This window comes from Emys orbicularis, chromosome 6 (genome assembly GCF_028017835.1).
Source record: "Emys orbicularis isolate rEmyOrb1 chromosome 6, rEmyOrb1.hap1, whole genome shotgun sequence".
Lineage (NCBI taxonomy): Eukaryota > Metazoa > Chordata > Testudines > Emydidae > Emys > Emys orbicularis.
In genome coordinates, this window is record NC_088688.1 from 131,668,051 (window position 1) to 131,689,604 (window position 21,554).

Sequence of the window (21,554 nt, forward strand, 5' to 3'; positions counted from 1 at the left end):
TCGAGGAACGTGATCGTTCCCCTTTATTCGACATTGGTGAGGCCTCATCTGGAGTACTGTGTCCAGTTTTGGGCCCCACACTACAAGAAGGATGTGGAAAAATTGGAAAGAGTCCAGCGGAGGGCAACAAAAATGATTAGGGGTCTGGAGCACATGACTTATGAGGAGAGGCTGAGGGAACTGGGATTGTTTAGTCTCTAGAAGAGAAGAATGAGGGGGGATTTGATAGCTGCTTTCAACTACCTGGGGGGGGGGGGGTTCCAGAGAGGATGGAGCTCAGCTGTTCTCAGTGGTGGCAGATGACAGAACAAGGAGCAATGGTCTCAAGTTGCAGTGGGGGAGGTCTAGGTTGGATATTAGGAAACACTATTTCACTAGGAGGGTGGTGAAGCACTGGAATGCGTTACCTAGGGAGGTGGTGGAGTCTCCTTCCTTGGAGGTTTTTAAGGCCTGGCTTGACAAAGCCCTGGCTGGGATGATTTAGTTGGGAATTGGTCCTGCTTTGAGCAGGGGGTTGGACTAGATGACCTCCTGAGGTCCCTTCCAACCCTGATATTCTATGATTCTAAGTACCTACATGCCTCCAGCTTCCATCCAAGACACATCACACGATCCATTGTCTACAGCCAAGCCCTAAGATACAACTGAATTTGCTCCAACCCCTCAGACAGAGACAAACACCTACAAGATCTTTATCAAGCATTCTTAAAACTACAATACCCACCTGGGGAAGTGAGGAAACAGATTGACAGAGCAAGACAGGTACCCAGAAATCACCTACTACAGGACAGGCCCAACAAGGACAATAACAGAACACCACTGGCCATCACATACAGCCCCCAGCTAAAACCTCTCCAGCGCATTATCCACGATCTACAACCTATCCTGGAAAATGATCCCTCACTCTCACAGACCTTGGGAGGCAGGCCAGTCCTCACTTACAGACAACCCCCCAACCTGAAGCAAATACTCACCAGCAACTACTCACCACACCACAGAAACACCAACCCAGGAACCAATCCCTGTAGCAAACCTCGTTGCCTACTCTGTCCCCATATGTACTCTGGCGACACCATCAGAGGACCCAACCACATCAGCCACACCATCAAGGGCTCATTCACCTGCACATCTGCTAATGTTATATATGCCATCATGTGCCAGCAATGCCCCTCTGCCATGTACATTGGCCAAACCGGACAGCCCCTCCGCAAAAGAATAAATGGACACAAATCGGACATCAGGAATGGTAACATACAAAAGCCAGTAAGTGAACACTTCAGTCTCCCTGGTCATTCTATTACAGATTTAAAAGTCACTATCATTGAACAAAAAACTTCAGAAACAGACTTCAAAGAGAAACAGCAGAACTAAAATTCATTTGCAAATTTAACACCATTAATCTGGGTTTGAATAGGGACTGGGAGTGGCTGGCTCATTACAGAAGCAGCTTTTCCTCTCCTGGAATTGACACCTCCTCATCTATTATTGGGAGTGGACTACATCCACCCTGATTGAATTGGCCCTATCAACACTGGTTCTCCACTTGCGAAGTAACTCCCTGCTCTCCATGTGTCAGTATATAATGCCTGCATCTGTAACTTTCACTCTATGCATCTGAAGAAGTGAGGTTTTTACCCACAAAAGCTTATGCCCAAATAAATCTGTTAGTCTTTAAGGTGCCACCAGACTCCTTGTTGTTTTTGTTTTTAAATGAAAGTTGAGATTCTTATATAATCATGGGCTTCCAGGAGCTGGAGCTTTAAGAAAAACAAGTACACCTCTACCCCGATATAACACGACCCGATATAACACTATATAACACTATAAAGCAGCACTCCGGGGGGGTGGGGCTGCGCACTCCGGCGGATCAAAGCAAATTTGATATAATGCGGTTTCACCTATAACGTGGCAAGATTTTTTGGCTCCCGAGGACAGCGTTCTATCATGGTAGAGGTGTATCATGAGTCTCACAGGAGGTGGCTACAATGGCTATAGTTGACAATCCGGATTAAGCAGGGCATTAACTTGATTGCATTTGTCCATTAGTTCTGTACACTCAAGTACATATTGTTTTAGTGCTGGGATGGGGGCAAAGTACTGGCCTCTCCTGTGATGTTGCACTCCATATGCTTTATGGAAATATGCTTATGAATATGACATAACAGGAATATGCTTTACGCTAAATACCCCTTGTATGGTGTCATTAGCTTGTAATCTACTAAGTGTGTTCATCCTATGTATTATTTCTATATCTGGAGTTAGGAGAATAAGATATAAACTGGTATCACTAATGTAAACATATTAAGTGGAGGCCATTAAGGGTGCTCCAGAAACAATCAGTTGTAAATGGCCTTAGTTACTTGAAAGCCTTCCTGTGTACGTGTGGGCCAGCCCATGGGGAATGGAGACTAGGGATCTTACAGTGACATGTGACCATGTCACCTGATAATGAAATCCATCTTAAATCTGATACTTTTCCATTTAGAAGGAGGGGTGGGGACCGAGAGAGAGACAAAAGATTCCCACCTTGTGTCAAAGCTATAAAAGGGGGTGGAGCAGGACAAAGGGCAGCCAGTCATGAGAAAACCCCTGCTTACCACCTAAAATGTCTGCTGGATTTAACAAGGACTGTACCAGGGGAAAGGATTAGGCCCAGACTAGGAAAGAGTCTAGTCTGTGAAAGAAGCTTATTGGAACATCTTTGAGGGTGAGATATTACCTGTAATCAGTTTCTTAATGTATTAGGCTTAGACTTGTGTGTTTTGTTTTATTTTGCTTTGTGACTTACTTTGTTCTGTCTGTTATTACTTAAAAACCACTTAAATCCTACTTTTTATAGTTAATAAAATCAATTTTGTTTATTAGTAAACCCAGAATAAGTGATTTAATACCTGGGGGAGCAAACAGCTGTGCATCTCTCTCTATCAGAGGGCAGACAATTTACGAATTTACCCTCTATAAGCTTTATATAGAGTAAAACAGATTTATTTGGGGTTTGGATCCCATTGGGAGCTGGGTGTCTGGGTGCTGGAGACAGGTAACCTGCTGAGCTGTTTTTAGTTAAAGTCTGCAGCTTTGGGGGTGTGGACCAGACCTGGGTCTGTGTCGCTGCAGGCTAGCGTGCCTGGCTCAACAAGGCAGGGTTCTGGAGTCCCAAGCTGGCAGGGAAAACTGGCTCAGAGGTAATTTCAGCACATCAGGTGACAGTCCCAAGGGGGTCTCTGTTACTGAATCTGTCACTCCTCCTCCTCCTGGATGCCCCACCTTGGTGTTGATTACTGGGGCTGCCAGCACTGGTTGGGCAGACACCTGGGGCACAACGCTGGAAGAGCAGGCACCCAGTGAGTTCCCTACCTTCCCAGGGGCGGTGGGGCTCAGTCTTTGGGGTTCAGCCCGGGGGTGGCAGGCTCTGGCCACAGGGCTTCGGGCTCCAGTCCCGGGCTCCAGCTGCTCAGCAGCAGGCCCTGGGCCCCGGCAGCAGGGCTTCAGGCTCTAGCTGCCTCCCTTGGCCCCCACATCCAGGGCTTAATTTTTCTCCAGGCTTGCCAGTGCTGTGAAAAGTGATAGTCGTATGTTTGTTAATATCACTTTTCACAACGGACTTACTAGCTAGCAATAAATAAATTACACTGAGTTGGACGTGTATATGTGCATATTTATTTGTTTTTCCTAAAGCTAATTAAGTATCTTAGGGAAGAGTGTGAGCACAGCCCCCAGCAAGAGTTGATGGCCGAACTCTGAGGCCACCAAAAAATTTGCCCTGAGAACCCGTTTTTGCAGGACTCAAAAAGTTCACTGCTGGGGCTCATGCTGTGACCAATAGTGATGATAGGCTAGTGTATTAAGCTGTTTTCAGTTAACTTATTCAATATTTTCTCCCTTGTATTTTTGTGATATTTCACATGATTTTCAGTTCATGAAATTTAAACAGTTATCAGCCGTGTGTTTCAGTTGTAACAGTTTGTGAAGTTGGCAGTACCATAAGTTCTAACAAGAAAGTTTACCTCAGGGTTGAGTCAGCACCTGTTTATAGTTTGAGCATGATCAAGTTTATGTCTGAGAAGGCACAGTGATGCAGACCAGGTGCCAGCTCATGCCAAGGCCCCTAGGCAGCACTGAACACTGACAAATGCATAGCTGGAAACCAGGCTGGCTCACCTGTCTGTAAGTATTATTAAAATAGATAGTAGAGTTATAAGAACAGATTTAGACTTTATGGAACGCTTGTAGGATGCTGCGTGTATTAATCCTACTTATAAATATCTGTAGCCCATGTTGTAAGGTAATGTTTAAATGTTTCCTTGGTAACCCTAAAAACATTTGCTAAAGCTTCTCCCCTGAGTGTGGGGGATTTACAGTATTGCCAAGTGTGAAATGCTAGTTCACCACAAGAGGTGTTATGTTCTCTCCAACAAAAGAAGGTCTACAGCCATCAGACAAACCATTGTGGGCAAAAGACATTGTTGATTGCTTCTCCCCCTCCACCCCACCCGAAAGAGGCTACATGCACAAGTTCATGTCCCATGACAGCTTGAATGCTGGGGGACGGGAATAAAAGTGCCTGTTAAGGTGAACTTGGGATCTTTGTGCTGTCTGGACTCTGAGGGGCAAAGATTCCTAAACACAAGAAGGAGATCCCCCAGCTACTTGGCTTGGGTTAGCCCTAAAGGACATAAAAGTTTGCTTCTTATAGAAGCTTCCGTTACCTTTTGAACTGAAGATTGTACCTCATTTGTGTGTGTTTACTTGCTTTAACCTTGTAAATAACCCTCATTTCTTTTTCCTAGTTAATAAACCTTTAGTTTGTTACAGGGTTGGCTACAAGCATTCTCTTTGGTTTGAGATCTGCGTAAAACTGACCTGGGGTAAGTGACTGGTCCTGTGGGACTGGGAGTAACCTGAATATTGTTGTGATTTTGTTGTATGGGACCATCTATCTCGGGCAGGTTTCCTTAGGGAGGCAATTCTTCCAGCCCCAGAATCAGCCGAACACATGCACACACATTAACAGAGCGCGTCTGAGAGGACCAGGTTCATCACATCCCAAGCTGACCCCTTATATGTTCCTGGACTCAGCAGGCTGGGTCGAGCAGCACTTCCAAGCTGCCACCCTCCTATGCCCCAGGTTCAGCACGTCCCTATCCCCACTTTCACGTTACAATTGTTCTGGTAGTAACCCACCTGATGAGCAAACCCCATGGGATTTTTGGGCGCTGCAGGGATCTTTAGCTTAGGTACGAGGAGTGTTGCTGCAGAGTGAATGAGGGAGCCAAAAAACACCCACGAGGGGGGGGGGGGGGGGGAGAGAGAAAAGCAACCAGCTTAACCATGAAAGTTATTTATTGCCAGGTAATAACCATAGGGGAGCCAAACAAACAAAACAGTTATAATATTAAATCTAGCACATTTGATTATAAAAGTCAGGTTTAGAAAACTATAACTGATCACACAAGTCAGGGTCAGAAGGCTATACCTAGAGAGAGAGAGAGAGAGAGCTGGGTTCTCACCACTCCCTGAAGCTTGAATCGATGGGGGTCCCAGGTGGTGGTGGTAGCCGAGGGTCCAGAGTGCTGGAGACCAGCAGAGCTCCCAGCACGATCAGTCAGGAGAAGATGAAGTCCCGATGGAACTGATGCAGATTTTGGATCCAGGCATCAGAACACTTACTTGAGCATGGGTAGGGGTTTTTGTAGGGAAAGAACAATGGTTCAAGGGAGAACACTAGTTTTGTTTATGGGTAAACTGATAGCTCAAGGGAGTATACCAAAGTTGTTTTGTTCAGGCTAGACAATAGGAACTGGTCATTCCTGGCTATGGGCGGTGTTCCTTGGAGGGAGCTCACAATGCAATTAGGCAGCTTCATTATTTTGGATACCGATAAAGGATTTATTACTAGAATTGGTCTGATTACTGAGCTGGGTGTGTGCAGGCGTGGGTTCATTAACATCTGGAGCAGAGATCCCCCATGATGCAGTGCTTCCCTGCTTTTCTGGTCCCAGAGTTCCATGCGGTTCTTGCCTTGGAATCTCTGTTCTCCGTTCTGTATGCTAATGGAGATGCCTCCCTGTCCTATCTTCGATGCAAGTGGGGCTAGGGGAGTTTCCTTAATCCTGTCACCCTTGTCCAGAGGGGATTAGGAGTGTCTCCCACGGCCTTTTCATTGCTTTTTGTAAGTCTTTCTTCTGATCGGTTTTGGTTCAAGCAGAGGCTGGGGTGGGGAGGAGGTATTTCATGAGTCAGACAGGCTGGATACTGTGCCCTGGTTCCCCAAGAACACAGAGCTGATAGGTAACACAAGGGGACTGTCTGTGGTTCCCTATTAAGGCTGTTACAGGGCCTGAGGAGTTCACACTTGTTACTTGGTTGGTGAAATCAAAATATGGAACGCACAATCAGTCTGGGGTTCATGCCCTGTTTCTTGACAGTCTGCCCTGAGGTTGGCATTCACGGTCGTGAGCCACTCCAGACAGCTTGACACTATGCACTAACTGACTATGGGCTGCTCTGTACTAGCCTGACCATTGTAAAGCAATGCAGACTACAGTTTGTATTTGCTCTTGTTCAACTGGGGTTAGGGCAGTGCAAAAAAACCACACAGCAGGTAGTTATGCAGAGTCCATGAGTGTGCTGCTCAAACAACTACAATTGCCTGTGATAAGACAACAAACCAGGACTAAGCAACCTAGTGTCAGGTAGTGCACACAGCACCAAAGTGTGGAGCAATCAGAGGATGGAATCCCTAGCAATTAATTAAACTCTGTCAAACTGTGTCAGCATTTAGCTTTACTCTTCTGGGGTGGGCAAGAGGCCCTTTTTATTGTTCTTTTGGGCAAGGGTTTCCCTCCCATTGTGTCTGCTTAGAACTTCCTGTCCAGTGAATTCAGTTGCCCTTAGTGCATTTTATAGCTAGGAGAAAGCTGAAGTTTGAATTAAAGTAACTGCAGAGTTCATGGTTTTAGTTTTGCTACTTCTACTGCAGTGGCAAATGCAGTTTTATATTGAGGTTAAATCTTGTTTCAATTCCTTTGCTCTGGGCTGAAGGCCTTCAGAAAGTCGCTGAAGGCAGAAGTGAGCCACTCCCCACTTGTAAGTTATTGATGCAAAGGCTGCCCCATCCCGGCCCTTTGAGTTTATTACACTCCTGAGGCAGTGGTATTTCAATACAACCCCCTCCCTCTCAGGGCTGAGGGCAAGCGTAGGAGGTTCTTACCTCCCAGCCATCAGGCTGCTGCCTTGTTTTCCCCAGCAGCACCGCAGGATTCCTCCTGGAAACAGTCTCCTTCTTGCAGGTGGGAGATCTCAGTGCTTCAGCCAGAGGGAGAGTCCTTCCCTTCCAAACACAAAATGAAAGTGCACTCTGGCCCTCCTCGGCCCATAGCCTTCAGCGGTTCCTCTAACACCTCCAGATGGGGGAGATTTCCCTTCCCCAGGCCAGACAGTTCAACAGTCCTATCCATCAGTATCTACCCTGCCCTGCCGCCAATCTTCTCTGGAAGCCTGTGCTGCGAGCCCTACAACCGGATCCTCACTCTCAATTCCCATCCCGTTATGCACCCTTCCCCCCACCCCCCTTACCCAGCTGTTCACAGCCTCTTAGGACAACTACTGGGACCCTGCACAGGCTTAAAACCAGGTCTTCCATCTCCTGGGCCAAGCTGTGAGCAAGTTACCTCTTTTCAGGGCTCCTACCCCATCTCAGGCTACTTCCCCTGCAACTTCTGCAGCCACTCTGCTTCTCTACAGATCTTGCAACATATTCCTTCTCGCAAAGCCACAGGACCTGCTGTTTAACCTGCTCCCCTCCCTTGCTCTCTGTCACAGGCTTCCTTTGCATTACAGCCTCCAGAATGCCTGGCTTTAAACAGGCCGAGACCCAGGAAGGGGAGTGTTGGGCTGCATCTGCCCTTGAAGGGCCGACACACCCTGGCAAAGGAAGCATCACCTTGTACCTATGTTCTTTCCTCAGCCTTGTTGCATAAATTGTACCCATTGGTGTGCCAGGGTCAGCAGCCGAGGAACCTGCCCCCTTACTGTCTGTCCGGAATCGATGCACATCATTGATCCCAAAGACGGGGGACAGATTTGCTTGAGTAGCTCCATTCCTGTCTAAGAAGACCTGGGGTTAGTGAGTGCACGCATGCTGGGAGGTATTCACTGTGCGGATGGCACCCAGCTCCACCTCCTTCCCCGTCTGACCCAGCTAGGGCAGTGGAACAAATAACCCAGTACATCAGGCTTAGAGAAAGGCACCCGGCCCAGATTGGACCAAAATAGCCTGGTGGATGGTAGGAAGTAACTGGAAGAGTTTCCACAAGAGATATTGCTCCCTGCAGGCAGCTGCCATTTGTAACACAGGTGCATGGCAGTAGGCCCTTGGTGGCAGTTGTGGATCTGCACCCACTAAGAAGAGTGGGACCTTTCCTTTCTGTGGAGCAGACCTTGCCTCAGCTAGTCAGGCCTTTGCCCCTTCAGGATTAGATTGCTGGAATGTGCTCTGCAAGGAGGCTACATCTGAGGCCATTCAGGATCAGAGGTTACTAAAGTATGGGGCTGTCTGCTTGTGGAGTGTCAAGCCATGAGAATGTGACTCTAAGCTAATGTTTCAGGATCAGCACTGGCTGCCAGGACAGTCCATACAGAATCTGAGGTGATGTTTGTAACCTGCAAAGACCTAAATGTTTGGGGATCTGGTTACATGAAGGATCATCACCCTCCCTGTCCCATGGAGACCCTGGATTAAAAGACCCCTAGTGAGTAGATTGGTTCCACTTCAAACATAGATCTCAAAACATAGTTGTGAGTGGGGCATCATGAGTTCATGGGGATGTTTCTAGCAAGGTTTCTCCACCCAAAGCTATTCAATATTTATTTCAAAGATCTAGAAGAAAATATAAAATCTTTGTTGCTAGTATCTGTGGATGACCAATATGAGTAGTGGGTATTCACCCACGAAAGCTCATGCTCCAATACGTCTGTTAGTCTATAAGGTGCCACAGGACTCTTTGCTAAATATGAGTAGGGTGATAAGTAATGGTGACTATGAAAAGGACTCACAGGGGAATCTCCGTTGTCTGCCTCCTGCACCACACAGACTTTTTGTCACCTGGTACCCAGCTGGAAATGTTTTTCAAGATGGGGACTGAAGCTATAAAGAGGAGGGACAAACCCTCCAAGCTCCCCACCCCTCTGTGCCCATTACATTCACTGCACCTGAAGCAACAAAGGAAGCCTTTGTTGGACTCTGGCAGAAAGGGTCCAGACCTCAAAGACTTGCACAGTAAGACTGCTGAAAGTATGTGGTGAGAAAACTGCTTTGCATTTAACATAGTTTGTTAAGTTAGGCTCCACTAGTGTTTTATCTTTATTTTTCTTGTACCCATTGCTGACTTTTTTTGGCTCATTACGTGTACTTCCTTAAAATCTATCTTTGTAGTTAATAAACTTGTTTTATATAATCCCGTGTGTTTAAACTGAAGTGTCTGGGGAACTCCATTTGGGGTGGCAAGTTGTGTGCATATTATTTCTATTAAAGAAAGAATGGGCTTTATAAACTTGTATTGTCCAGGAGAGGCTGGGCAGTACAGGATGTACATTTCTGGGGGAATATCTAAGACTGGGGGTGGGTTGGGGTCACCCTGCAGTATAACGCAGGCTGGTGAGAGCTCAGTGTGACTGGGAGGCTGCAGTTACACACACACACACTCAGGGTGTGGCTTGCATGCTGGAAGGCTGTTTGTGAGCAGGCCAGGTGGGAGCTAATTCAGCAAGGCATTGTAAGGCACCCAAGGCAGGGGAGGGGTGACATAACTGCTCATTAGTCTGGATTGTACCCTTGTAGTAGTAGGATTTTATGTTTGTATTTTGTATGATTTAGAATAAAGAATAAAAAATAATGAGATAATGTAGCATGTATTAAATGTATTGGTGTATGATTTGATCATATCCCGCCAGCCACCCTTTTTGAATAGCAGAAAGAAATGGGCTAATGGGCCATTTGGTAAAGATGCTGTAATGATGCTGGTTCTGGCGGGACCCAACTGAGAGTGCCAATTCAGGACAAATTGCTTAAACAGGGCAGTTATAGCCCAAGGCTGGGGTTTTTCCACCTCTAAGGCAAACCAAACCAGCCAGACTAAGAGGACTTTGGTCTCACCCCACTGGCTAACCACAAGTCACACAAGCAATTCCCTTAGACACTCCAGTTTCCCAGTATCACCACCAGTGCCACTCGTTATGGGGACAAATAGTTATGAAAACCAATACCCCAGTAAAAGAGAAAGGTTCTCTCGATCCCAAAGGTCCAAGCCCCAGACCCAGGTGTCATAACTATAAAGGGAAGGGTAACAGCTCTCCTGTGTACAGTACTATAAAATCCCTCCTGGCCAGAGACTCCAAAATCCTTTTACCTGTAAAGGGTTAAGAAGCTCGGGTAACCTGGCTGACACCTGACCCAAAGAACCAATAAGGGGACAAGATACTTTCAAATCTTGGGGGGGGAAGGCTTTTGTTTGTGCTCTTTGTTTTGGGGGTTGTTCGCTCTTGGGACTGAGAGGGACCAGACATCAATCCAGGTTCTCCACATCTTTCTAAACAAATCTCTCCTATTTCAAACTTGTAAGTAAACAGCCAGGCAAGGCGTATTAGTTTTCCTTTGTTTTCTCAACTTGTAAATGTACCTTTTACTAGAGTGTTTATCTCTGTTTGCTGTACTTGGAACGTGAGGCTAGAGGGAGGTCCTCTGAGCTCTTTAAGTTTGATTACCCTGTAAAGTTATTTTCCATCCTGATTTTACAGAGATGATTTTTACCTTTTTCTTTAATTAAAAACCTTCTTTTTAAGAACCTGATTGATTTTTCCTTGTTTTTAGATCCAAGGGGGTTGGATCTGTATTCACCAGGAGTTGGTGGGAGAAAGGAGGGGGGGATGGTTAATTTCTCCTTGTCTTAAGATCCAAGGGGTTTGGATCTGTATTCACCAGGGAATTGGTGAAAGGTTTCTCAAGGCTTCCCAGAGAAGGGAATTAGCTTTGGGAATGGTGGCAGCGGACCAGATCTAAGCTGGTAGTTAAGCTTAGAAGTCTTCATGCAGGCCCCCACATTTGTACCCTAAAGTTCAACGTGGGGAAGCAGCCATGACACAAGGTAAATATACAAATCAGATCTTACCCACAAATCACACTGTTGCCAATCCTTTAGAATCTAAAATCTAAAGGTTTGTTCATAAAAGGAAAACGATGTAGATGAGAGCTAGAATTGGTTAAATGGAATCAATTACATACAGTAGTAGCAAAGTTCTTGGTTCAGGCTTGTAGCAGTGATGAAATAAACTGCAGGTTTAAATCAAGTCTTTGGAGTACATCCCCCGCTGGGATGGGTCATCAGTCCTTTGTGTAGAGCTTCCATTTGTAGCAAAGTCCCTCCAGAGGTAAGAAGCAGGATTGAAGACAAGATGTAGATGAGGCATCAGCCTTTTATAGTCTTTTCCAGGTGTAAGAACACCTCTTCGTTCTTACTGTGAAAAATTACAGCAAAATGGAGTCTGGAGTCACATGGGCCAGTCCCTGCATACTTTGCTGAGTCACAAGGTGTATCTGCTACTTTGCTGAGTCACAAGGTGTATCTGCCTTCTCTCAATGGGTCAGTTGTATAGCTGATGGTCCTTAATGGGCCATCAAGCAGGCTAGGCAGAGCTAACACCAACTTGTCTGGGATGTCTCCCAGAAACATAGCATAAGTTTGAAATATAGACCGTATAGAGCCAATATTCATAACTTCAATCTACAAAATTGATACACACATATAGACAGCATAATCATAACCAGCAAACCATAACCTTGCCTTAGACACCTCATTTGACCCCCTTTATGCAAGATTTGATGCCACTACAGGACCTTGGTTGCAACAATGATCTATATGGTCCCAGATTGTATCAATAACGTCACAGATGCTTCAGCCAGAATCTGTGTCTGGGCTGAATTCAAGGCAGTAACAGATGTTTTAAGGTCACTATTTTGTGGTAGGTTTAGCATTTTAAAATAAGTAAAAGAATGCCATGATTGTTTTTTCTTGTGCATTGCAATTTGATATTCCTGTTCAAAATGTTCTGTGTAAATTAATTCTGTTTTGTGTGTGGCTAAGGAATGTGTGTGTAAAGAGAGAAGTGTGAAGGCCATCGCTGAGCTAGATGTACAAGGGAGGAACCAGAAACAGACACACAGCACCAGAAGGCTGCAACACGACCCTATTGAAATGTCAGAGGAGGGCAGATTAACGACTCTAAATATAAAACAGGCACCTATCAATGGGGTCAAAATAGCTGTGATAAAAAATAAGAAGGACAATTTAAAAAAAACAAGCACTCGTCAAACAACAATTGATTACAGCATAATGGTGCAAAACTCATTGGTCCCAATAAAGGAAGATCACTATATAAACCGGGGGCCTTGCCATAAAACTTTGGGTTCGTCCTGCCAAGACTTCCCCAGAGCATCGCATCGCGACCGATGGAACCCGGCTCCTCCCTACTGGTGATCAACCTAGCTGGCCACTAGGTTGATCTGGACTCTGGATTGGAAACTATAACATCGACTGGCGGGAGTGTGTGTGTGGTGTGATTGAATGCATATACTAATTGTTGTATCTTCAATAAATGCGGCATATTGCCTTTTCCCCTGTAAAAGATCCCATGTGCTTCTTATAAGTATAACATTTTGGTGGAGAATTGCGAAAGGGGGAAGACATGCACTGTGATTTTTAAAAATACTGCTAACTATTGCTAAAAGGTATCCCATCCGTAGAATGTGATCGATCAATCTGGTGTGCACCCCACCCCCGGTCGGAGAAGTGCCAAGCAATAGGGGGAGGATTAGAGTCCTCACTCCGACCCGTCTGTCAAGGAAAACTATACAAATAAGATATATACAAATTGTCCAGGTATATACACTCCCGGTCGTAGACATGCCGGGCCATAATGGGGAGGGTTAGAGTCCTCACTCCTACCTGTCTGTAGGGAGAAAATTGCATAGGTGAATATACCCTCGGTCGTAGCAAAATTGAGCCCAAAAGGTAGGGGGCTTAGAGTTTCCCCCTCCTGCTCTGTCAGGCAACGTTTTTTTTAGTGGGTATAGACTTTTGTGTTGTGTAAGTCCCAGCACAGGCATGGGCACAGAAAAGTTATAAAGGTAAAAAATATTCATAAAGAAATATGTTCAGATGGTATTTTCTATGTAAAACCCAACTCTGAAGGATATAGGAGTGTGGGCAAATAGTGGTAGCACCTGTGTAGGAAATGTTTAAAAGGAAGCAATCCAAAGATGATACTTTGTTCCAGTGATTCCTCCTTTTAAACAGATCTTGCTCTGTTAAACCAAACTCTGAAGGATATAGGAGTTTGGGCAGTGTAGTATTTTTTTGTAAGTAATATTGTGGTGATTTCACAATTTTAAAAGAAATGTTTAAGAAAAGGGACCAAAAGGGGTGGGGGCTAGTTAAAAAGCCCACCCTCCTTGCTAAATTGGTAGTGGAACAAAGCCTGTGTCCATAAAAAGAAACGGTTCAGCAAAAAAAGCAGAATCGGGCCAAGACAAGCAGGCAGGCAACAAATAAAAAAAAATTAAAAACAGATTGGAAGCCCTGAGGGCATATTGGCAAAAAAATAAAAAAGTAAGTACAGGCATGGGGATTTCAAATCCCTGGAACAATATTTAAAATGGTAAAATCTAAATTAATAAAGGTGTCATTTTAAAAAATAAGCAAATAATTAAAAAAAGGTTAACTCTGCAAAACTAAAAGAAAATTAAAAGAAATTAAGCAGTTAAAAGTTGTAAAAGTGTTTTTTTAAAAAAGTGTTATAAAAAAAATTCTTGGTTTCTTTGCAGCCATTCTAAAGGGAAAATGGGCCCTTTTCCAAAAAAAGAGTCTGTAAATAAGCCAGGCAAAGAAACAATCTGATTTAAATCATTTGACTATGAACAATTTAGTCAAATTCGCTAAAAGAACATATGGGGTTTCTATTGAAACTTAACTGCCCCCAAATGTAATCTATGTACAGCTGTGTAAAAATTAAAGCAGTGTAAGGGATATTTTAAAAAAATGTGTGTATAAATATATTGTGTAAATATGTGGAGTGTTTAGGACCTAAACCAACACTCCTGGTTTGTAAAACTCTTGTTTTGTAGGTTTAAAATAAATTGATTTTGTTTTTAAATAATACCACTAAAATCCATTTGATTCTTCCATTCAAAGTTGCAAAACCAAAAAACACTTTTTGCCAGACACAAATAACTAGTGTTGTTTGGCTCTGGTATTTAGCATTTAACCCTTAAGGTACCTTAATGCTTTATAAGTTCAATATCTTTTTAAAAGACCAAAGTCATAGCTGCCGCAAAGCAATCAAAACCAAAAAAAAAAAAAAAAAAAAAAAGGGAAAAAATTCTGGATTTGTTTTTGGTAACAAAATAGCAAATAAAAGCTGTTGTGTAAAAAAAAAAAAAAAAAAAAGGCGATAGTGCCCCGCACTGAGCCTTAAGGTGGCTCTGTGTAATCAAACTGTCACTTTAATAAGGGTACATAAAAACACAAAACACACAAAAAAAGGGTACATAAAAACAGTTACACCTTATGTAAAAATTAATATGGCGAATGTTATAAAAGTTAAATTATAGAAGAAATGTGCATTTTCCCCAGAATATGTGCAGTGTATATTGTAGAAGGGGTAAAAGATGCAAAAACATACCATACTACTTAATTAAAATCCTATTAGGTCTCCAAAGGGAGCCACAATAGGTTGTGTTTTCTTTTTCAGATCACTGTGTGTTTTGGAAACAAAAGTTAAAAGTTAAAAGTAATCAAAACTCTGGTGAAAGTTGATTGTGTCCCTTTTAAGACAAAGTCTCTAAGCTGCTAATGGCTTTGGATCCAAAAGCAAGCCAGAAAGCGTCTATGTTAATGCAAATTACCTAACTAATAAAAAAAAAACTGCCCATAAATGGCAGCACAAAAAAGTCAAACCGAAGGACAAAAAGGGAGACAGAAAAGGACATCCCAAAACCTAAGCACAAGGTGCTGCTTAACTACCACAATATTAATCCACAGAAAATGAAACTCCAGTGTAAGGTCTGGCTTGATCTGCTTCTGGGAACTTTTAGTGCCCAGATAATTAAAGCAATCATAAAAAATAATAATAATAATAATAATAATACAGCCTTCCTTACAAGCAATATTTAAGGAATAATTCACTCCCTGCCAACCAATCATAAATTCCTACCTGTAATCCAGTAATCCTCATAAAATAATATAATAAAAATACTAGCCAACTCTTAAAACTCTTAAGGACTTAAGGTTCACCTTATAAACACCACAAAAATACCAAACCACTGAGCATAACACCCTGGTCTGTCACAGTCACCTGCTGCTGTCTCCTTTCTCAGCACACATAGCTGAGCCCAGATATTCAAAAGTGCTCAGCACCCCATAGCACCTGTTAACGAAGGAGTTTGTAAGGCTTTGCAGTCCCCCCAAGTACTATCCAGGAGGGTATGGCAGAGACCCACCAGTCAACTGTGGAGCCACCCTTCATGGGAGTGACATCCTCACCTGCCCAGTCTGGGGCATAAGTCAGTCAGTTAGGGGCTATCCAATTAGCAGCTAAGAGTCCCTTTATCCCCAAATGGAAATGAAGAAGGTAGGGCACTTATACAGGGTGGGAGGGCTGTATTCTGAAAAGCAGTGACTCTGTAAAAGGACTTAAGTGCTACGGTAGATAAGCAACTGCACGTGAGTCACCAGTGAGATGCTTTGGCAGAAAGGAATAACGTGATCCTCGGTGTAGAAGCAGGGGAATGTCAAGTAGGCGTCGGTAGATGGTGTTCCCGCTGCGCATGGCTTTGATGAAACCGTTCTTGGAATGCTGGGTCCACTTCGGGTGTCCACACTTCAAGGGATAATGAGAATCTGGAATGGATTCAGAAAAGAACTACAAACATTATTCCAGATCTGGGAAACATTGTTTATTATGAGAGAATCATTATAACAAAGAGAAGGTTAAGCGGTGACTTGATGGTGGTCTGCAAATGTCTACGTGGGGAGGAGATAAATTGCATTTATAGTAAAGCTACTTAACTGTGGTCAGTGTATCAAACAATTGTGATTAACACAAAAACCATAAAGACGGAATTAATTTTTAAGAAATGGAAAGGACAAAACTCAGAAAATACTAAATTGGAAAATCCCCAATAATAAAAGAGATTTCATAGGGTCCTACATAGGTGTGTACCATCTTCCGAAACAACTTCCGGGTGTGGGGATGGGCTCAGGGCTCCAGGCTTGATCGATGGAGGGGGAGCTCTGGGTTTGGGGCTCTGGTCTCCCACAACTGGGTAGAGACTCCAGGATCCGGGCTATAGCACCCAGGGCGGAGGGGGGGAGGGAGGACTCCGGGCTTGTGTCCAGGCTCAACCCACCAAGAGAGATGAAGGGAAGAGACCTGGTCTTTGGCTGCCATGGGGGGGGGGGGGGAGATCAGGGCTCCAAGCTTCAGCCGCTGGGGAGGTGGAGGGGAGTGGGGGCTCTGGGCTCTGCGACTCATCCACAGGAGGGCAGGGAGGGAGGTTGGGGCTCTGGACTTCAGCCACAAGAGGGGTGAGGGGGTCAGTGCTCTGGGCTTCGGCCACTGGGGTGACAGCCCCTCCCCCAATGCACTGGCCCCCAGACCCTCTCACCTGCTCCACCAGAGCGAAACCCAGTCCAGCTCGTCCCGCTGCAGCTCGCAGACCCCTCAGTACAGCCCCACCTTCACCTGGTCCTGCTCAGGGCAGCTGTCAGGCTCCTTGAATTCAAGTTTGTAAACTACTTTGTGACTCCCCAGGTACAATGTGATATATTCTGTCCATGCAAAGTATCAGTCCTTTGTGCAGCCCCTCCCAGAAATCAAAATTCCTGTTGCTAATGGTACCAGCCTCTGTCTGTATGTCTGTGTGTGTGTGTGTGTGTATGCATAAGTTTATTGTGATGTCATGTGTGACAAGAGCAAAGGCCGTTCTGGTTCAGCCTTCTTGCCCTGCCTTCAGTCTGCCAACTTGCTTGGTTGACAACGGCTAGTGAACCCAGGAGCTGATAGACGCGTACTATCCATCTATCAACAACTTCTTGAATCAGCTATTTCCACAGGTTTTCGGAAGAAGATGAGATTTTACAAAAGGTAATTCCCAGATTCTTTTCCTGCTCCTTAGATCACACATGACAGGTTGTTGCCTCCTTCATAGATTCATAGATTCTAGGACAGGAAGGGACCTCGAGAGGTCATTGAGTCCAGTCCCCTGCCCTCATGGCAGGACCAAATACTGTCTAGACCATGCTGGACCCTCTCCAATTTCTCCACATCTTCCTTGAAATGTGGTGCCCAGAACTGGACACAATACTCCAGTTGAGGCCTAACCAGCGCAGAGTAGAGCGCAAGAATGACTTCTCATGTCTTGCTCACAACACACCTGTTAATGCATCCCAGAATCATGTTTGCTTTTTTTGCAACAGCATCACACTGTTGACTCATATTTAGCTTGTGGTCCACTATAACACCTAGATCCCTTTCTGCCGTACTCCTTCCTAGACAGTCTCTTCCCATTCTGTATGTGTGAAACTGATTGTTCCTTCCTAAGTGGAGCACTTTGCATTTGTCTTTGTTAAACTTCATCCTGTTTACCTCAGAGCATTTCTCCAATTTGTCCAGATCATTTTGAACTATGACCCTATCCTCCAAAGCAGTTGCAATCCCTCCCAGTTTGGTATCATCTGCAAATTTAATAAGCGTACTTTCTATGCCAATATCTAAGTCGTTGATGAAGATATTGAACAGAGCCGGTCCCAAAACAGACCCCTGCGGAACCCCACTTGTTATACCTTTCCAGCAGGATTGGGAACCATTAATAACTACTCTCTGAGTACGGTTATCCAGCCAGTTATGCACCCACCTTATAGTAGCCCCATCTAAGTTGTATTTGCCTAGTTTATCGATAAGAATATCATGCGAGACCCTATCAAATGCCTTACTGAAGTCTAGGTATACCACATCCACCGCTTCTCCCTTATCCACAAGACTCGTTATCCTAGCAAAGAAAGCTATCAGATTGGTTTGACATGATTTGTTCTTTACAAATCCATGCTGGCTATTCCCTATCACCTTACCACCTTCCAAGTGTTTGCAGATGATTTCCTTGATTACTTGCTCCATTATCTTCCCTGGCACAGAAGTTCAACTAACTGGTCTGTAGTTTCCTGGCTTGTTTTTATTTCCCTTTTTATAGATGGGCACTATATTTGCCCTTTTCCAGTCCTCTGGAATCTCTCCTGTCTCCCATGATTTTCCAAAGATAATAGCTAGAGGCTCAGATACCTCCTCTATTAGCTCCTTGAGTATTCTAGGATGCATTTCATCAGGCCCTGGTGACTTGCAGGCATCTAACTTTTCTAAGTGATTTTTAACTTGTTCTTTTTTTATTTTATCTTCTAAACCTACCCCCTTCCCATTAGCTTTCACTATGTTAGGCATTCCTTCAGACTTCTCGGTGAAGACCAAAACAAAGAAGTCATTAAGCATCTCTGCCATTTCCAAGTTTCCTGTTACTGTTTCTCCCTCCTCACTGAGCAGTGGGCCTACCCTGCCCTTGGTCTTCCTCTTGCTTCTAATGTATTGTGGAAGCAGAGAAAGAACGGACAGGAAGGGGATTGCAATGCATGACAGTTTGTTAGCAAGAGTTAGGCTAACTGTAACCCTAAGAACGCGAGATTTGTAGAAGCGAGGATTGTGTGAGGCGAGTGGGAAAGAACTGTGTGAGAAGTTGTTGCGACCTTGTGTAGATAATATTGTATGTAGACTAGAGTCTAAACAAGTGAGGAAAATAAGATATCAGGATGATCTATGTATAAACAAAATGCAGCTGTTGCTCATTATTGTCTGTAACAAAAGGTATAAATGCTTGGTGTAATTGTTTACCTGGGAGAGACCTGCATAGGAGGGGGAGACACTGTGTCCTAGTGCACGCTCTCCCTCTATGCAATTGATAGAGAGAGAATAAAGTATCTGACTTTGCTGTCGCCAACCAAAGAATGAGAACTGTGTTTTTCTCCGACAGTATTGATAAAAAGGCTTCTTGTTTCCCTTTATTCCCGTAGCCAGTTTGAGCTCATTTTGTGCCTTTGCCTTTCTAATCTTGCCCCTGCATTCCTGTGTTGTTTGCCTATATTTATCCTTTGTAATCTGTCCTAGTTTCCATTTTTTATATGATTCCTTTTATTTTTTAGATCATGCAAGATCTCGTGGTTAAGCCAAGGAGGTCTTTTGCCACATTTCCTATCTTTCCTACTCAGCGGAATAGCTTGCTTTTGGGCCCTTAATAGTGTCCCTTTGAAAAACTGCTAACTCTCCTCAGTTGTTTTTCCCCTCAGTCTTGATTCCCATGGGACCTTACCTATCAGCTCTCTGAGCTTACCAAAATCCGCCTTCCTGAAATCCATTGTCTCTATTTTGCTGTACTCCCTTCTACCCTTCCTTAGAACTGTGAACTCTATGATTTCATGACCCTGCCCCTCTACAACAACCCTCCCCAGCAGCTCCCCCAAAAGCTCCTACCTGAGCTGGATCCACCACAGCCATTTCCCTTCCCCGGCCCCTAGGAAGATGGGATGGTCTGGAGCAAAATGGGGTCGTTATTCTGCAGCCTGTCAGGGCGAGAAGGGAAATTCGGGAGGTTTCTGAATGAGTGTTAGTCCATTTCACACCCCGATTCCCCCAGGCTCTGTCCTTGCAGACAGACACTCTAGACTCTGCCATGCTGGGAGAAGCCTCAGTGATGCTATTACAGCACAGACCCGACCTCTCCCCCAGGACTAAACCCACCAGACGCTATTACACTCTCCCAGGAACAGAGTCTCTGAGCCAAACGCCAGAAAAGAGCAGAATCAAAGGAGCCCCTTTGGGGGATCCCCCGACACTGTCCCCAGAACAGCCCATTCCCTCAGCAGCGCAGGGACCAGGCAGAGGCAGGAACTGTCTTTTCCTCTCTCTGCCCCTCCCCTCTCCCAGGAAAGTCACTGCCCCTCCCCACTGATTGCTCCAGCTGCCCCGCCCAGTCTCTCCCCTCTCCCTCCTGCACGAAGAGCCGGTCACTGTCCTGCATTCCCGTGGGCGTTTCCTCGCCAATAGCTACAGCCACTGCTAACGGGGTGAGCCTGGGTGTGTTGGGCAGCAGCTCTGAGCCGCGCAGAAACTCTGGGGCAGGGATGGGGCGAGCAGGAGTCATTTCTGCAGAGTCACTTTCCAGCCTGGGCCCAGCACTTACCCCAGATCTCTCGTATCACCTGCAGTCTCTGGCTCAGGAGCTGATGCCAGCAGAGCCCAGGGGGGTGGGGGAGAGGGTGTAAACTATTTCCCTGAATCAAGTCTCCTTCGGCAGCTCAGTGAGGAACACAAGTCCTTCTACCCTCCACCACACCCTAGTTTGGAACTGCTGCTGATGGCTCCCCCCATCCGTGGTAACTTTTATCCCCTCTGCCTCCCTCTATCTGGGGGTTTTCCCTTCTGCACCTACCTGGCAGGGCAGGCCGCCCCCCAACCCAGTCTGAACCCCTGAGCTTGTCCCAGATTTGTCCCTCTGCCCATCCCTCCCCTCTGATTTCTCCCCTTCAGGAGGATTTTCCCTGCCTTTGATTGCAGGGAGCAGATTCTGATGGCGCGTGAGGGCAGCAACTTGCAGATGTTACTGAGCATGTGAGAAGAACATTAGAAAATAAGGACGGCCAGACTGGGTCAGACCAAAGGTCCATCTAGCCCAGTGTCCTGTCTGCCAACAGTGGCCAGTGCCAGTGCCAGGTGCCCCAGAGGGAATGAACAGACAGGAATCATCCAGTGACCCATCCCCTGTTGCCCAATTCCCAGCTTCTGACAGACAGAGGTTAGGGACACATCCCTGCCCATCCCGGCTAACAGCCATTGCTGGACCTGTCCTCCATGAACCCATCTAGTTCCCCTTTGATCACAGGACCCTGCTCAGGAACAGTGAAGTTGCAAGTTCTAATAGGAAACAGCTTCTGATAGAAGAGCAGCTCCTCTTCCTCCTCCTCTCCCATGGGGATGAGCAGCCCCCACAACTGCCACTCTGCCCCAGCCTCCTTCAACCCATTGCCCCCTTCGTCCCCTTCAGCCTCCTCCAACTGCCCCCCATCGCCCTGTTCAGCCTCCCCAAACTGTTCCCTTCCCCGCACCGCACCTGGTCACCTTCAGCCCCCCGTTGCCCTCTTCAGCCTCCGGCAACTTCCCCCCACTGCCCTGGCTCCACCACTCTCAGGTTCCTTTCCCCACAACCATCTGCTTCCTTACCATGGGTAAGAGGGGCAGAAAATGCTTTTGAAAAAACCTTTTGCAAAGTAAAAATAAAACAAGCCAAACAACCCCCTCCCTTGCTTTGTGCTGGGTGCCCAGCTGTGGGCTTGTGTGTGTGTGTGTGGGGGGGCGGGTGTTGTTCTGAGCACACTCTGTTCAGGGAAGGGGTGGAGTTGGCCAAA